This window comes from Trachypithecus francoisi, unplaced genomic scaffold (assembly GCF_009764315.1).
Source record: "Trachypithecus francoisi isolate TF-2019V2 unplaced genomic scaffold, Tfra_2.0 Lachesis_group3, whole genome shotgun sequence".
Taxonomy (NCBI): domain Eukaryota; kingdom Metazoa; phylum Chordata; class Mammalia; order Primates; family Cercopithecidae; genus Trachypithecus; species Trachypithecus francoisi.
In genome coordinates this window covers 134,668,614-134,686,109 of record NW_022681468.1, presented here as the reverse complement: position 1 = coordinate 134,686,109, position 17,496 = coordinate 134,668,614, and the positions used below count along the sequence as shown (strand labels likewise).

At 41.5% G+C, this 17,496-nt stretch overlaps 1 protein-coding gene across 5 annotated transcripts in view; it reads right to left on the bottom strand.

The window, feature by feature from the left end:
- Positions 1-17,496, bottom strand: part of RAB27A (RAB27A, member RAS oncogene family) — a 93,147-nt gene that overhangs the window by 53,520 nt on the left and 22,131 nt on the right. The window contains exon 4 of one of the 5 annotated variants that reach the window (XM_033190058.1): positions 1,369-1,449. The exons of the other annotated variants lie outside the window; for them this stretch is intronic. The gene's annotated coding sequence lies outside the window, so the exon portion shown is untranslated. The remainder of the gene's footprint in view (positions 1-1,368; positions 1,450-17,496) is intronic. 5 annotated transcript variants of the gene reach the window in all.

Here is a 17,496-nt window from a genome sequence, read left to right as displayed (position 1 = left end):
ATGGCACAAGTATACATATGTAACAAACCTGCACGTTATGCACATGTACCCTAGAACTTAAAGTATAATAAAAAAAATTTTTTTTAATAAATTAAAAAAAAAAAGTCAGGGAATAAACCTCAATACAGATTTACTAACACAGAAATAAAGACTTTGTGTTAGCAAAGAGACTATGAATCAGCAAGAGAACAACCCATAAGGATAAAGGAAATTGTAGACAAGAGGAACATAAACCATGAAGACATAAGTACCCATGTGTTTATAACATGGATAATTGACAAGCAATAAGTAAGTCTTTAGAAACTATGAGTGTTCAGGGGAAATCACAAAAACAAGTGACATTACACTTAATTTTTTAAATGAGGGTGAAATGACATTCTGCATGAGACAGATAACTGTAAAGTAGTAAAAAAAGTTTTCAGAAGTCACACATGAAAATCAATCTCATAATTCTACAATCACATTTTATTATGTCCACATTTTAAAGTACAAAGTTAGCCTTTATATACCAACAAATTTGGCTGCAAAGGTTTGTTGAGTTTTGACCTCGAGAAATACCTTCCTATTTTTTAAAGAAAGAAATATTATAATATTCCTTTTATTACTTTCCTATATATACTTGCTCATCACATAAAAAATATAATTGCTATATAGCCATCAAGCATTAAAAATAAACCAACACATCTAACAATAGGCCTCAATGGTACTAATCTATTTTCCTAGATGTATCACTTTAAAGCCATATATGAATGTCCAAGAAATGAAAGCTTTTTATTTTCTTTTACAATCTACAGCATAGAGCATGATAGATAAAATTATTCCACATAGAAATTATGATTTTTAATTAATTTGAAATACTTTCCATTAATTTCTGATGCTCGTAAGCATTTTAGATACACATGCCTTTAGCTCTTGAAATACAGCTCTAAATTGTGAAAAATTCTGACACAGGCAGGAACAGATTTCAAAATTCTATTACTTTTAATCTAAAAGCCCTCCATCTTATGTTTTCTGTAGGAGACAGAAACTCACAAAAGAAAATGTGTTGGCTTCTACTATTAGGAAACTGGACATTTTTCACATATATTATAGTGGAAGCAGTTTTACATTTCATTCAGGCACAAAATTTTTATGAACTCAGGAGCAGCCCAAACATAAAGATAAAATGCAGCATGATTTTCCAAACCAAAATCTGGGGCTTATGTCTACCGATTTTTGTGACCCTTTGGGAAAAGGCAGAGTTGGAAACACAACTTAGTCGTCCAAGTATTAGAACTTTTAAAGCATCTCTTTGATTTATGAAGAAAATGCACAAAAATATGTTAAAGAAGTACCAGAAAATCCAGCAAGTTGCTGATTACTACACACCTCCATGCACAGATGACATGAGCAATTATTTGTCTTTCCTTCACTTCTGACTTCCAGGGCTCAGGGCTGAGGTCCTATTGACTGCACATAGTAGAAGAAAGGGAAGAGAAGTTGTTTCAATGGCAACATCCTCACCTACTTATGTCTCTTTTCTCACAGCTCCAGTAATTAACGGAATGATTATAAACTGAAACCAAACTGCATCTCTATCCCTTCCATTCTCACCCTGGAAGCCTGTTCTCATAAATCCATTCTCCTCAGGGTATTCCTTTAATCAGTATTTCTTAATATGAATGAATGATTTGGCTAACTTGTACAGGTCATCTGCCACTTTTAAGTACTCCATTCCCACCTCATGGGTGTGTCTCATCTCTTCAGTACAGTTGCATATTTCCCGAAGAGTCTCATTTTGTGTATTGCTTCTCCACTACCCCTCACCACCAGACAGACAACTGGCCAGCTGTCACTCAAATGCTAATTGTGTCTACCATCTACTTTCTCTAACAGCCTTTTCCTTCCGCTGGTTCCCTCCATTCCCTGCCAATTTTATTTAGGAGTGACTCAAAAAGTGTTTTGGGACTCCACTGATAGCTGTGCTTTTCTGATAATTAAACCATATTTACATCCAACTCAACAGTATTTGGTAAGCAATTACTACCTATCCATTACTGTGCTAGCAACTACGAATGTCATGAAAGAAACATATGATCCAGCTACTCCCTTAAAGAAGTTGGTAATCAGGGTTAGGTGGAATGATGCACTCATTTACAAAAAAGGATGGATAAGACAATATTATCAGGGAGAAAAACATCTGGTACTCCATGTGGACCAGCCAGCACAAGAAATCAAAAGTGAAAGGGGCTTCAAGTCAAAAGACCTGAACTATGCTACTTCCTTCCTAGCTACGTGTCCTGTGGTGAGCCAGACAGCCTCCCCCTACTGTTTCCTCAATATGGGAATATTTATCTAGCAAGATTATTGGAAGGATTAAAGGGTACCTTATGTGAAATGCATTTTATAAACTGTAAACTACTGGGTACATGTAAGATGGCTGCTTTACAAGTCAAGTAGAGCCGGGGAGGTCAGAAAAGGGGAGCAATCTGTCAGGCATGGTGGCTCATACCTGTAATCCCCCCTATTCAAGAGACTGAGATGGGAGGATCACTTGAGCCCAAGAGATCAAAACCAACCTGGGCAACATAATGAGATGCTGTTGTACAAAAATTTTTCTAATTAGCAAGGTGAGGTGGCTTGTGCCAGTAGTCCAGTTACTCAGAAGGCTGAGGTGGGAGGATCACTTGAGCCCAAGAGTTCAAGGCTGCAGTGAGCCATGACTGTGTCACCGCACTCCAGCCTGGGTGACAGAGTGAGACCCTGTCTCAAAAAAAGAAAGACAGGGAGCAATCTGACCATGACTCAAAGCAAGAGCCAGGACCTGAGCTGGGCACCTTCTTCAAAGCCAGGCAAGATTTAGCTAGATAGTGAGGAATAGGATACACAGCATGTTTCATGCAAGGACATGTTTTGACTTCCATTTAACAAGTATTGAAGAGCTTGCTAATCATTTCAAAGGATACAAAAGTGTTTAAGATATAATCCTCGAAGTACAAAACTGGCTGTAAAACTCAAAGGAATTCTTATGACGTAATGTGGCAAGTTAAGGAGAGCAGGACAACTAATCCGTTGGTATATGGGGTTCCTGTACCACCATCTGTGTAGACCCAGGATAGGTCACCATCCCTCTGCAGGCCTTGTTTTCTCAAATATGAAATAAGAGGTTTCACCTCAATGGTCTCTTTCCAACACAGACATTCTATGCTGTATGATTCCAGGTTCAAAGTTCAAAGCTTAGCCATGAGAAATCTAAGTGGGGTCATGGTGACAGCTGTCCCTTCTATCAGCTCTCACTCCTTGCAGATGAGGGCCTAGATGAGGGCAGCCGCATGGGAATGGGAAGAAGGGGATCTAAGATACACTAATTTTAAAATAATAGAACAGAGTTCCACATGAGGTAGAAAAGGACACAGCAAAGAAAACACCAAAGAATAAAGCCTAGATAGCCAGGAGGCCAAAATAATGTTGCCGACAGAAGCAGGACATGTGAAGTGCGGAAGGGAAAGAGTTGGAATGGGCATGAGGTGTTCGTGGGTGGTATCAGATTTTTGGAAGGGAAGGATGATGAGACTGGATTGGGGTAGCTTCAGTGTGAGAGATCATCAAAGCCATATCACCAAGAAATGCTTGAAAATCATTTCCATTCTCTGTGGCCCACATTTACCTCTGTCCTTGAGACAGAGGCAGAGTAGCCAACAGTGAAAGCTCCAAAAAGAAGACCATGACTGTACAAGCCACAGAAGATGGAACATGCTGTTAGTTCAGGATGAACAAGACCAAGGGTAACAGCAGGGTGCTCTCAGCCAAACTAATTGAGCCAAACTCAATTACACAGGACATGATGGGCAGTCCCAGCTGTTCTGATTAAACTTGGTTTCCAGATACTATCTCCCTGTTGTAAAGTTCTTTATCGGGCAGTGAGTAAAAAAGGAAATGTCAGGGAAGACAGCTAGATGTCCCACATGGCATTCACTCATTCACTCCTCTTAGAAGACTGCAATAAGCACCTCCTCAGATTCCAAACTTAGGCCCTGCCCATCATCATCCACCACCCATCTGAATGTATCTCAATGAAAACACACTAGCTGGGCATGGTGGCTCATGCCTGTAATCCCAGCACTTTGGGAGGCCAAAGCCAGCAGATCACCTGAGGTCAAGAGATCGAGACCAGCCTGGCCAACATGGTGAAACCCTGTTTCTACTAAAAATACAAAAATTAGCCAGGCATGCAGGTGGGCACCTATAAGCCCAGCTACTCAGGAGGCTGAGGCACGAGAATTGCTTGCACCTGGGAGGCAGAGGTTGCAGTGAGCTGAGATCGTGCCACTGCACTCCAGGCTGAGGCATGAGAATTGCTTGAACCTGTGAGGCGGAGGTTGCAGTGAGCTGAGATCATGCCACTGCACTCCATCCTGGGCGATATAGTGAGCCTCAAGTCTCATTTAAAAAAAAAAAGGAAACACAGTGGAGAGGAGTTGTAGTATTATCACCTTCTCTGCCCCTCTCACTCTCCTTGAAACCACTGACACTAAGAAATAAGAGGTTAGAACCCTTCTCTAATTACCCTTATCTAATTACTTAATGTCTCTATGTTTTCCTAGAAGGAGAATTCAGTACCTATACCAGATCTACCATGTTTTTGGTCTCACTTAACACTGCTATATGTATGTGCATGTCTCCTAATGCACACCAGCAAGAGTTTCTCTAGAAAATTGCTTTCCAACCTTGTTCATGATATGTGTATGACCCACCAGGGCACATGCTCTTGATCAAAGGCAACAGGTCTAAGGGCCCCAGAAAGGCCAGGCCCTGTCCAGCCACCCTGAGGGACAAGGGGTTCAACATCACAACACAACTGAACCAATTCAGCGCACACCAGAGGGAGATCACCTCCTCTAGGGGAGGTGTCAAAGCGTGAAATTCCTGGGCTACACCTATGCACACATGTTCAGTAATAGAAGATAATATCAAATTGCTGTCCAGCATAGTTGTTTTACACTCCCAACTTCATATCTTCACCAACATTTGGTGCTTGTTGTCAGACTTCTCAAAATGGTAACACATTATGATCTAAATTTGCTAATGAGTGTGAGCATCTTTTATTAGTTTCTTGGCCAACTAGTTTCCTCTTATTAAAATGCACATTTGTATCTTTCTCCTATTTTTCTGTTGGGTTCTTTTTTTTTAAGACAGAGTCTCGCTCTGTTGCCCAGGCTTGTGTGCAGTGGCACAATCTCATCTCACTGCAACCTCCACCTCCTGCATTCAAGTGATTCTCATCCCTCAGCCTCCCAAGTAGCTGGGACTACAGGCACACACCACCATATCCTTTATTCTGGAGCCAGTTTCTCAGTCACTCCCTTTCACGACTGACTTTTTTTTTTTTTTTTTAGAGAGAGAGTCTTACTCTGTCACTCAGGCTGGAGTGCAGTGGTGTGATCTTGACTCACTGCAACCTCTGCCTCCTAGGTTGGAGCAATTCTCCTGCCTCAGCCTTCCGAGTAGCTGGGATTACAGGTGTGAGCCACCATGCCCGCCTAATTTTTGTATTTTTAGTAGAGATGGGGTTTTGCCATGTTGGCCAGGCTGGTCTCAAACTCCTGGAGGCAAGTGATCTGCCCACCTCAGCCATCCAAAGTGCTGGGATTATAGACACAAGCCACCATGCCCAGCCAGGTTCTTTTTCCATGGATGTGCAGTTCTTCATATATTCTGGATACTATTTATCAGTTACGTATGTTGCAAATATATTCTTACCGTTTTTGGTTTGTCTTTTCACTTTTTTAGTATCTCTTAATCTTAAAATCATCAAATTTATTTTTTTATAGTTACTTTAATTTATATCATGATCAAGAAAGCTTTTGTTTGTTTGTTTGTTTGTTTGTTTTAATGGAGACAGGGTCTCACTCCAGTGCAATGGCACAGTCATAGCTCACTACAGCCTCAAGTTCCCAGGCTCAAGTCATCCTCCCATCTCAGTCTCCCAAGTAACTGGGACTACAGGCATGAGTCGCCATGCCCAGCTAATTTTCTTTTCTTTTTTGTAGAGACAGGGTCTCACTATGTTGCCCAAGCTGGTCTTGAACTCCTAGTCTCAAGTGATCCTCCCACCTCAGCCTCTCAAAGTGCTAGGATTACAGGTGTGAGCCACCAGGCCCAGCCAAGAAATTCTTATCTAAAGCAATAAAGATATTTTTCTATATTATGTTTGTAAAGATACTGCCTTTTTATTTACGTCTTTAATACACTGAGAACTCAAGGTATATGTAGGGATCCAATTTCATTATTTTTCCCTTAAGGATACACAATTGTCATAGCACCATTTATTGCATAAAATTATCCTTTCCCAGTGACATGCAATAAATGAATGGATCTGTTTCAGGGCTTTACATTTGGTTTCATTGGTCATTTTGATCATCCCCGGGCCAGTGCCACAATGCCTTAATCACTATGACCCTAAAATATAACTTTGTATCTGGTAGGACTGGTACCCACCTTACCATGGACATGCACCCTTCACACTTCCATATGAGTTCCTCAAAAACCATATGGGGATTTTTATTGGGATTGCATTGCATTGCATTGGGATTGCATAAATCTATAGATCAAATTAAGAAGATTGACATGTTCATGATGTTCAATCTACCTACCTAAGTACATGCATATTTCTCCATCTATTTATGTACTTTTATTGCCTTTAAAAATATTCTCAAAACTCACAAAAGAAGATATACAAATGGCAAATAAGCATATGAGAAGATGCTCAACATCATCTGTTATTAGAGAATTGCAAATTAAAACAAGAATGAGATATCATTATATACCTATCAGAATGACCAAAATCCAAAACACTGACAACATCAAATGCTGGTGAGGATATGGAAACCCAGAACTCTCCTTCATTGCTGGTAGGAATGCAAAATGATACAGGCCCTTTGTCATAGACAGTCTGGCAGATGTTTACAAAGCTAAACTTGCTCTTACCATACAATCCAATCACATTCTTTGGTATCTACCCAGATAAAGGGAGAACTCGTGTCCACACAAAAACCTGCACACTGATATTTATTATAGCAGCCTTATTCATAATTGCCAGAACTCAGAAGCAACAAGATGTTCGTCAGTAGGTGAATGGATAAATAAACTGTGGTACATTCAGACAATGGAAAATTATTCAGCACTGAAAAGAAACAGCTATCAAGCCATGAAAAAACATGGAAGAACCTTAAATGCATATTACTATCTGAAAGAAGTCAATCTGTATGATTCCAACTATGTGGCATTCTAGGAAAGGCAAAACTATGGAGATAGTACAAAGATCAGTGGTTACTAGGGGTTGGAGTGGGGGAAGTGAAAGAGATGAATAGGCAGAGAACAGAGGATTTTTAGGGCAGTGAAATTATTTTGTATGACACTATAACATAGATAGATGTTGTTATACATGTGTATACATACCCATAGAATGTACAACACCAAGAGTGAATTCCAATATAAACTATGGACTTTGGATGATAATGTATCAATGTAGGCTCATCATGTGTAACAAACGTACCACTCTGGTAGGGGATGTTGATAGTAGGGGAGGCTGTGCATGTTGTGAGTTTTGGAAGGGAAGGGAATATATGAAAATTGTACCTTCTACTCAGTATTGCTGTGAACCTAAAACTGCTCTAAAAATAAGCTCGGCCGGGCATGGTGTCTCACAGTGGCCTGTAATCCCAGCACTTTGGGAGGCCGAGGCAGGTGGATCATGAGGTCAGGAGTTCAAAACCAGCCTGGCCAAGATGGTGAAACCCCGTCGCTACTAAAATACAAAAATTAGCCAGGCACGGTGGCAGGCACCTGTAATCCCAGCTACTCAGGAGGCTGAGGCAGGAGAATTGCTAGAACCCAGGCAGCAGAGGTTTCAGTGAGCCAAGATCATGCCACTGCACTCTAGCCTGGGTGACAGAGTGAGACTCTATCTCAAAAAAAATAGAAATAATAAATAAATAAACTCTAAGAAAAGAGTATTTTTGGCTGGATGCTGGGGCTTATGCCTTTAATCCCAGCACTTTGGAAAGCAAAGGCAGCCAGATTATGAGGTCAGGAGTCCAAGACTGGCCTGGCCAACATGGCTAAACCCCGTCTCTACTAAAAATACCACACACACAAAAAAAAAGTTAGCTGGGCTTGGTGGTGTGCGCCTGTAGTCCCAGCTACTTGGGAGGCTAGGGTAGGAGAATAGCTTGAACCCAGGAGGCAGAGGTTGCAGTGAGCCGAGATTGCTCATGTGTCTCAAAAAAAAAAAAAAGAAAAGAAAAGCATCTTTCAAAAAGTTTTTGGGCCAGGCACAGTAGCTCACACCTGTAATCCCAGCACTTTGGAAGGCCGAGGTGGGTGGATCATGAGGTCAGGAGTCCGAAACCAGCCTGACCAACATGGTAAAATCCTGTCTCTACTAAAGATACAAAATTAGCCGGGCATGGTGGCATGCACCTGTAATCCCAGCCACTCGGGAGGTTGAGGCACAAGAATCACTTGAACTCAGGAGAAGAAGTTGCAGTGAGCTGAAATTGCACAACTGCCCTCCAGCCTGTGTGACAGGGTGAGACTCTGTCCCCCCAAAAAAAAAAAGTTTTCAATAAACACTTTTCATGAAGGTCTTGTATATCTTTCAACTTATTGATACTTTGTTTTTGTCACTACTGTAAGTGATAACTTTTAAACATGTATCTTCTATTTCTTACACAGCCATATTAATTCCAGCAATTTGTTAAACATATTAGGTAAAAATAAATTACTTCTTCCTTTCTAATCTTACCTTTTAGTCTAATTATAAAAAGTCAGCTGGGCGCAGTGGCTCACGCCTGTAATCCCAGCACTTTGGGAAGCCAAGGCAGGTGGATCACAAGGTCAGGAGATTGAGACCATGCTGGCTACCACAGTGAAACCCTGTCTCTACTAAAAATACAAAAAAATTAGCCAGGCGTGGTGATGGGCGCCTGTAGTCTCAGGTACTCAGGAGGCTGAGGCAGGAGAATGGCATGAACCCGGGAGGCGGAGCTTGCAGTGAGCCAAGATCACACCACTACACTCCAGCCTGGGCAACACAGTGAGACTCCGACTCAAAAAAAAAAAAAAAAAAAGCTAATTATACCTAATTATACCTTTTATTTATATTTCTTGTCTTACTGTATGTACTGAGAATCTCAAAAAAAAAAAAAAAAAAAAAAACAGTGAAAAGACATGGTGATACAGGTAGTCTTATCTCTTTTTTTTCTTTTTGAGACAAGATCTCACTCTGTTGTCCAGGCTGGAGTGCAATGGCACAATCACAGCTCACTGCAGCCTCAGCCTCCCAAGCTCAGGTGACTGTCCTGCCCCAGCCTCCCTTGCCCAGGCTGGTCTGGAACTCCTGGGCTCAAACCACCCACCCGCCTTCCAAAGTGCTGGGATTATAGGTGTGAGCCAGCACGCCCAGCCCAGTCCCGTCATGTCCTGATTCTAACGTTTCACTGTTAAGAATAACATTTGCTGTAGACTTTTGGTACACATTTTTATCAGGTTCAGGAAGTTCATCTATCCTAGTTTGCTAAGCATGAGAATTATGAATGGGTGTCAACTTTATCACATTTTGTTTCAGCATGTATCAAGGAGACTGTTACTTTTTTCCCTTAATCTGTTAATTTACCAGCTTTTACATTTATTTTGCCTTTGATATTTTTCTTTCCTTGCTTCTAGTTTCTTCTCTCACTTTACTGGTTTCTGCTCTTCTCTCATACTTTCTACCTAGAATTTCTCTTTCAAAGTCATTCTGTTTCTCCCTTTTGCATTCGCCAGGGGGTTGGGAGAGTGAAGGAAGGTAGTTCTCAGGGTAATTAATAAATATTTGAATGGCTAAAAGGTGAAATACCTACTAGGTACCAGATCCTTGAGGTGACCTTACCCAAAACCAGTCTTCAAATGTACCACATTACATTTATATAAGTTGTTCCCGTCTTGGACTTAAGAAAAAAAAAAGTTACTTGAGATGCAGTCACTAGAGGAAGAATTATAATAGAATGTTTTAAACAGAAATGGTGTTTCACCCTCTAGAGAAACATCGAAAATGCATCAGCTATCATCCTAATTTTCTTTTGAATACAGTACTATATTTAATTTTAACTACTAGCGCTTGGGTTCCCCCATTTAATATCTAGAAAATAGGGTACTAGATTATAGAAATGGCAAGTATCTGAAGAGAGACAAGGAATAACGTGTATGCATTCTGTAATTCAACACTGTATGTTAAAAAGGCCAGCCCATGTCTCTTCTTCATTTTCAAATTAAAGAAGCCAAACCCAAATCTCTGAATTCTGGCTAATAATTTAGGAGCCACTTTAAAAAACTTTGCCAAGGTTTTTCATTAATCTATATTTAATTGTCCTAAAGTCTGTATTTCATTTAACTCCATGAAATGCATATATTTGAGGAAAGATGTTAGAGTAACCACGATCTAGAAATGAAAAGGGCACTTACACAAAAGAAACAAATCAGCAAACAACTCTGTAACAGAATTCTGGAGTCTTTAGTCTTACAAAAAACCACATTAAACATCATAAGAGAATACAACATTTAGTCCACACCTGCTCCAAAGAGTCCCTCAACTATAGCCAGGATTACTTTTTTTTTTTTTGAGACAGAGTCTCTCTCACTCTGTCACCCAGGCTGGAGTTGGAGTGCAGTGGTCTGATCTCGGCTCACTCCAACCTCTACCTCCTGGATTCAGGTGATTCTCGTGCCTCAGCCTCCCAAGTAGCTGGGAATACAGGCATGCACCACCACATGCGGCTTATTTTTATATTTTTAGTAGAGACGGGGTTTCGCCATATTGCCCAGGCTGGTCTCAAACTCTTGACCTTAGGTGATCAGCCGGCCTCGGACTCCCAGAGTACCGGGATTACAGGTGTGAGCCACAGCCCCTGGCCAAAATCTTTATTTTGTGATTTCTACAAACCTTTAATCACTTTTAGATTTTAAACATTTTTCCAACCTCTATAAGCTAGAATAGATGGGGACCTGTTGTTTAACAGAAATTGTAAGCTGTTTTAGAGAAAAATAAACTTGGCTCAAATGACAAATGTGGAAATACCAAAACTGCAAAGCATAGGAGGATGTGGGAAAGAGTTGTAGTGTTCTTCACAACACATATGAAAGTATTTCCCAAAAAATAGATATTGAATGTCCTTCAAATATAACAGAAGTTAAATGCAAAATAGCATACATATACCCATCCAAAAGCTGTTAATAATTTTAAATAAGGTTTGATAAGTAAATTGGCCTCCACCAAAGATCCAAAGATACACTAGTAAAGCTTGATGCCACTAAGGAGGGAGAGAGCCTGGTTTAAATGACTGAAATTCAGGCAGTAGCTTATGAGCACATCAATTAAACATCTAACAAACAAAAACTGGCAATGTGCCACTATGTTAAGCACCAAGAATGTGGCTCTAGAAGAGCAACAGTCTAACAGGTAAGCTATTTGTGGAAGTGCCCAAGGAAAATGCATGGAAAGAAGAACTATAGAGCCTGGCATGGTAGTTCATGCCTGTAATCCCAGCACTTTGGGAGGCCGAGGTGGGTGGATCACCTGAGGTCGAGAGTTCAAGACCAGCCTGACCAACATGGAGAAACCCTGTCTCTACTAAAAATACAAAATTAGCCAGGCGTGGTGGTGCATGCCTGTAATCCCAGCTACTGGGGAGGCTGAGGCAGGAGAAACATTTGAACCCGGGAGGCGGAGGTTGCAGTGAGCCAAGATCGCACCATTGCATTCCAGCCTGGGCAACAAGAACAAAACTCTGTCTCAAAAAAAAAAAAAAAGAAGAACTGTAACAGAAGTATGTGCAAGCCGCTGGGGAGATGGGTGGGCTGGGGAGATAGCACAAGAGGGAGGAGAAGGAGCCCACGATGTCTAAGGAGGGAATCAGAAAAACTTCACATAGGGGCATGAGTCAAGGACTGAAGTGAGAATGTGAGTGTCCAGGCACACAGAGGGACAAGTGATAAATGTGAATGGACAAAAATTACACAGTGCACCAGATAATGTGGGGAAGGTCTTTACCTCACATGTCAGCCAAAGAAGCATTATCCTTTCAAGATAACAAAAACTGTAAGCAAATAATTCTTGATGCCAATCCAAAACATGTAACCAAGTTTTGATGGAATTTGGTAACGAATGCCTGATGTCCAAAATTAAAAAAAGAAATAGACCAGGTTTAAATCCTTCAGGAGGGAACACATCTTGGGCTGACTGATGCAGGCGGGAAGGGTTTGAGGGTTTGTACCTGCAAAGGTGTAAGAGGCTAAGGTTACTTAGGATGCATGAAAGGACCTCAGCAGTGGACGTGGCTGAAAGGATGCATGGAGGTAGGGGAGAAGGTATCCAGAACAGAGGCTGAAAACATGGGAAAGTGTTGGAGACCTGGGCCTAAAGGGACTGTGACATGGCACTAAAAAGTTTGCGTGTTCAATGAGATACCATCTCACACCAGTTAGGATGGCAATCATTCAAAAGTCAGGAAACAACAGGTGCTGGAGAGGATGTGGAGAAACAGGAACACTTTTACACTGTTGGTGGGAGTGTAAACTGGTTCAACCATTATGGAAAACAGTATGGCAATTCCTCAAGGATCTAGAACTAGATGTACCATATGACCCAGCCATCCCACTACTGGGTATATACCCAAAGGATTATAAATCATGCTACTATAAAGACACATGCACACGTATGTTTATTGCGGCACTATTCACAAGAGCAAAGACTTGGAATCAACCCAAATGTCCATCTGTGACAGACTGGATTAAGAAAATGTGGCACATATACACCATGGAATACTATGCAGCCATAAAAAAGGATGACTTTGTGTCCTTTGTAGGGACATGGATGCAGCTGGAAACCATCATTCTCAGCAAACTATCGCAAGAACGGAAAACCAAACACTGCATGTTCTCACTCATAGGTGGGAATTGAACAATGAGATCACTTGGACTCGGGAAGGGGAACATCACACACTGGGGCCTATTATAGGGAGGGGGGAGGGGGGAGGGATGGCACTGGGAGTTCTACCTGATGTAAATGACGAGTTGATGAATGCTGACGAGTTGATGGGTGCAGCACACCAACATGACACAAGTATACATATGTAACAAACCTGCACGTTGTGCACATGTACCCTAGAACTTAAAGTATAAAAAAAAAAAAAAGTTTGTGTGTTATCTTCTGGGCAAGGGAAGACCACCATGGGCTCTTTATGCAGGAGAGGACCATGAAATGTGTGCCTTAAAAAGATCTCTATGGCAGCCACATGGAGACTGGAAATACACACAGCATCAGGAGGCTGTAATGTTACCGACTGAATGTTTGTGTCTCCCCAAAAATGGCATGTTGAAATCTAATCCCCAATGTGATGGTATAAAGAGGACGGTCTTTGGTAAGTAATTAGGTTTTGAGGATAGATCCTTCATGAAGGGGATTAGTGCCCCTATAAGAAGAGGCCGGCCGGGCGCGGTGGCTCAAGCCTGTAATCCCAGCACTTTGGGAGGCCGAGGCGGGCGGATCACAAGGTCAGGAGATCGAGACCATCCTGGCTAACACAGTGAAACCCCGTCTCTACTAAAAAGTACAAAAAAAAAAAACTAGCCGGGCGAGGTGGCGGGCGCCTGTAGTCCCAGCTACTTGGGAGGCTGAGGCAGGAGAATGGCGTAAACCCGGGAGGCGGAGCTTGCAGTGAGCTGAGATCCGGCCACTGCACTCCAGCCTGGGCGACAGAGCAAGACTCCGTCTCAAAAAAAAAAAAAAAAAAAAAAAAGAAGAGGCCAGAGAGCTACCTTTCTGCCTTGTGAGAATACAGTGAAAAGTCAAGTGTCTGCAACCTGGAAGAGAGCTCTCACCAAAATGTGAGCATGTTAACACCCTGATCTCAGACTTTCAGCCTCTAGAACAGTGAGAAATAAATTTCTGCTGTTTGCAAGCTATCCAGTCTATAGCACTTTGTTATAACAGTTTGAACTGGCTAAGACATATGTAGAGAGACTCTGAGGGTTTGAATTGTGTTGGAGACAGTAGGGATGAAAAAGAAGTGATTAATTTGAGATATATTTAGGAGGTAGAAATCAATATAATTTCTTGATAGACTAGTATAGAAATTAAAGATAATCAAAACTTTTAGTTTGGTAAATAAATGGTATATTGTTAACTGAAAAAGATTGTTTGAGAAGATGATAATTATTATAACTAACACTGAGCACTATTCTAAATCCTTTAAAGCACTGACTCATTTAGCCTTCACAACAACTGTATAAGGTCCCTAATCTACAGATGAAAAAAACCAATGCACAGAAAGGTTAATAAATTTGCCCAAGGTCACACAGCCAGAAATGGCAGAACCAAGATTTGAACTCAGACACACTCTCAACTACCACATTACACTGTATGGTATATAACCAGTTAAATGTCTCTCATGTCTGAGGGACATCAAGGGAGTTGTATTTAATTCACATTTGGAAAACAGACCTAGGGCTCACAAGAAGAATATGGCTATGAATTTTAGTGTCATCAACATAATTCTATTTCCTGAGGCCATGGGAAAAATGAGATGGACATTTAGAGTGAAGAGAGAACCAAAATGTAAGGAGCAGCAAGACAGATCCAAGAAGGACAGTAGGAAGGAGATTTTTCAAGCAGTGATCATCCACAGGCTGGCTCAGTTGCCACACCACAGAGGTACAAACTTGAAGTGGTCTGGACCTTCTCCGTGTGAAAATGGCGAACCCATTCACTATTTGCTAGATGAATGAATTTACCATCTAGCTATTTGCTGGATTTACCATCTAGCTAAAGAATAGCTAAAATATTCCAGCTTAGATCATGTCATCAAGAAAGGAGGCCTGATAGAGCATGAAACGGGGAAAACAAGAAAAACAAACAAAAAAATGGATGCTCTCAGCTCTTGAAAGGATGATTTATACCCGTGTTTGAGCAAAGTGACTTCTGCCTTCAGAGAAGCAGCAGCAAAGCTAGCTCCTCTCTCAAGCAGCAGCCCATCTCATCCATCACCCACTTCCCCTACCTGCCCCCAGCCTACACCGTAAGAGGGCCCCAGCCATGCTGCAGCAACACCAGAAGCGCACAAGAAAACGTGCTGGTGCATAGACAGCGCAAGTAAATAATGGCTCCTGTGATAATCAGCTTTTGTTCTTAATGGGCTTCACATGACTCATCAGCTTTCATGTGTGCTATAGCCTGAGCTCTGGCTCTAAATCAAACAAGTTCAAAGGGAGGAAGAAAGGAGTAACAGCAAAAGATGAGCAGATATCTCAAGAAGCCTTAATCCTACGGAGGAAGAACAGAAACAGAGGCAGGGAGAAGACAGTTTCCCCGTGGAGCACTCAGGTACCGAGTGTCCAGAGAGGGCGGAAGCTGAAACAGCTGCAGAGAGAGGCAGCCTAGTTGCCATGGTGCCATCCTGCCAGCCAGCAAGATTTCATCAGACCGTCCCCTTTCTGCCACAGTTCCTGTCTTGTGGGCAGCAGAAGCACCAAGAAAGAAGAAAAACGGTTGTTTGTATTCTTATGGCCGCAGGGTCATAGCTCTACGACCTATTTCTACAAGTGACAAGGAGAAAGAGCTAAGAAACAGAGAAAGCAGCCAAGATGGGGCTAAACTCCTTTGGAATGTATTAAATCTAACTTCATTCTATGGATAAAATGCCCTCGTGAATAAACACTCATCCCCAAAACATCTTTTTTTTTTTTTTTTTTTTTTTAGTATTTATAATCCAAGAACCTTGATACAGAATGTCCGCTTTTTATCAAGGCTCTTTCCCACACTGACTTCTGATAATGGGGCTTGGGGTTCATTCCCAGGTGAAAAGCATGAGTTTGTGGCAAAGAAAACAGTATTTTTTGGTCACCACACTGGAATGGAAGCCAGGAGACTCTGAAGGATGACTTGGCACTAATACAAATCAGCAAATGACTTTAGCACTTCTAAGCCTCAATTTCTTCATCTGTAAAATGAGAAGAATGGACTGGGTGAACACGAAGTCCTTCCACTCTCTTAACCTATGCTCATGGGTGCTCAGGGCAAGGGAACCCTTCCAGGTATCTCTTGTGATATTAGGCTGTCCATGTGTCAGGACCGTGATTGTGCCTCCAGGGACACACAAGTGTGAGAGTAGCTACAACTCAGTGGAAGCAATAAGCAAACACATACACACTCACAAAGTTAGATCCCTGTATTTGATTAAACCATGGGTGAGTGGACAGGAACCATGTCTTACACATCGTTACACACTCAATATCCAGCACATACCAGGCACTAGGCTTAACAAATGTTTACTGCATGCAATTTGAGGCAAATCTTTAAAATGTCATATTATGAAACTTTTCAGACTGCCAGTTATGGATTGAATTGTGTTCCCCTAAAATTCACATGCTGAAGCTCTAAGTCCCAGTACCTCAGAATATAATGTTTTTTGGAGCTAGGACCTTTATAGAGGGAATCAAGTTAAAAAGAGATCATTAGGGTGGGTCCTAATCTACCCTCATGGTCTCTTTACAAGAAAGGAACTGTGATCACAGATATGAATACAGGGAGGATGGCATGAAGAGACATAGGGAGAAGACAGCCATCCACAGCTAAGCAGAAAGGCCTGGAACGGATTCTCCCTCACAGTCCTCAAATGGGACCAACCCTGCTGACATCTTGATCTTAGACTTTCAGGCTCCAGAACTGTGAGGCAATAAATTTCTGTTTTTGAAATCACAGTTTTAAAGCCACCCAGTTTATGGCACTTTGTTATGGCAGCTCTAGTAAACTAATACAATATCCAGAAGTAGAGAGAATTATATAATGAAATCTCCCATCACACCCCCCAGATCTTTCACTCCAGCGTACTTCACTTTGCATCTCTAAAACATAGGGACATTTCCTTACATAACAACAATACCCTCATCAAACCTAACAGAATTAACACTAATTGAAAAGCAGATTTAATTCCCAGAAGAAATAAACCTTATACTAAAACACACACTTACATTCCTCCATTAAAACTATTAACACTATTAGGCCGGGCACGGTGGCTCATGCCTATAATCCCAGCACTTTGGGAGGCCGAGGCAGGCAGATCATTTGGGGTCAGAAGTTTGAGACCAGCCTGGCCAACATGGTGAAACCCCATCTCTACTAAAAATACAAAAATTAGCCAGGCATGGTAGCTTGGGGTCCCAGCTACTCAGGACGCTGAGGCGGGAGAATCGCTTGATCCTGGGAGGCAGAAGTTGCAGTAACCCAAGACTGTACCACTACACTCAAGCCTGGGCGACAGAGCAAGACTCTGTCTCAAATTTAACAAAAGAAAGAAAAGAAAAGAAAAGAAAAGAAAGAAAGCTGTTAACACTATCAAAAACAAAACACCGGTAAGCTTGAATTTTTGTCAAACAACCCTCAGAGGATAAGCAAGACTCTCAGAATAATTCAATTTCTTAATC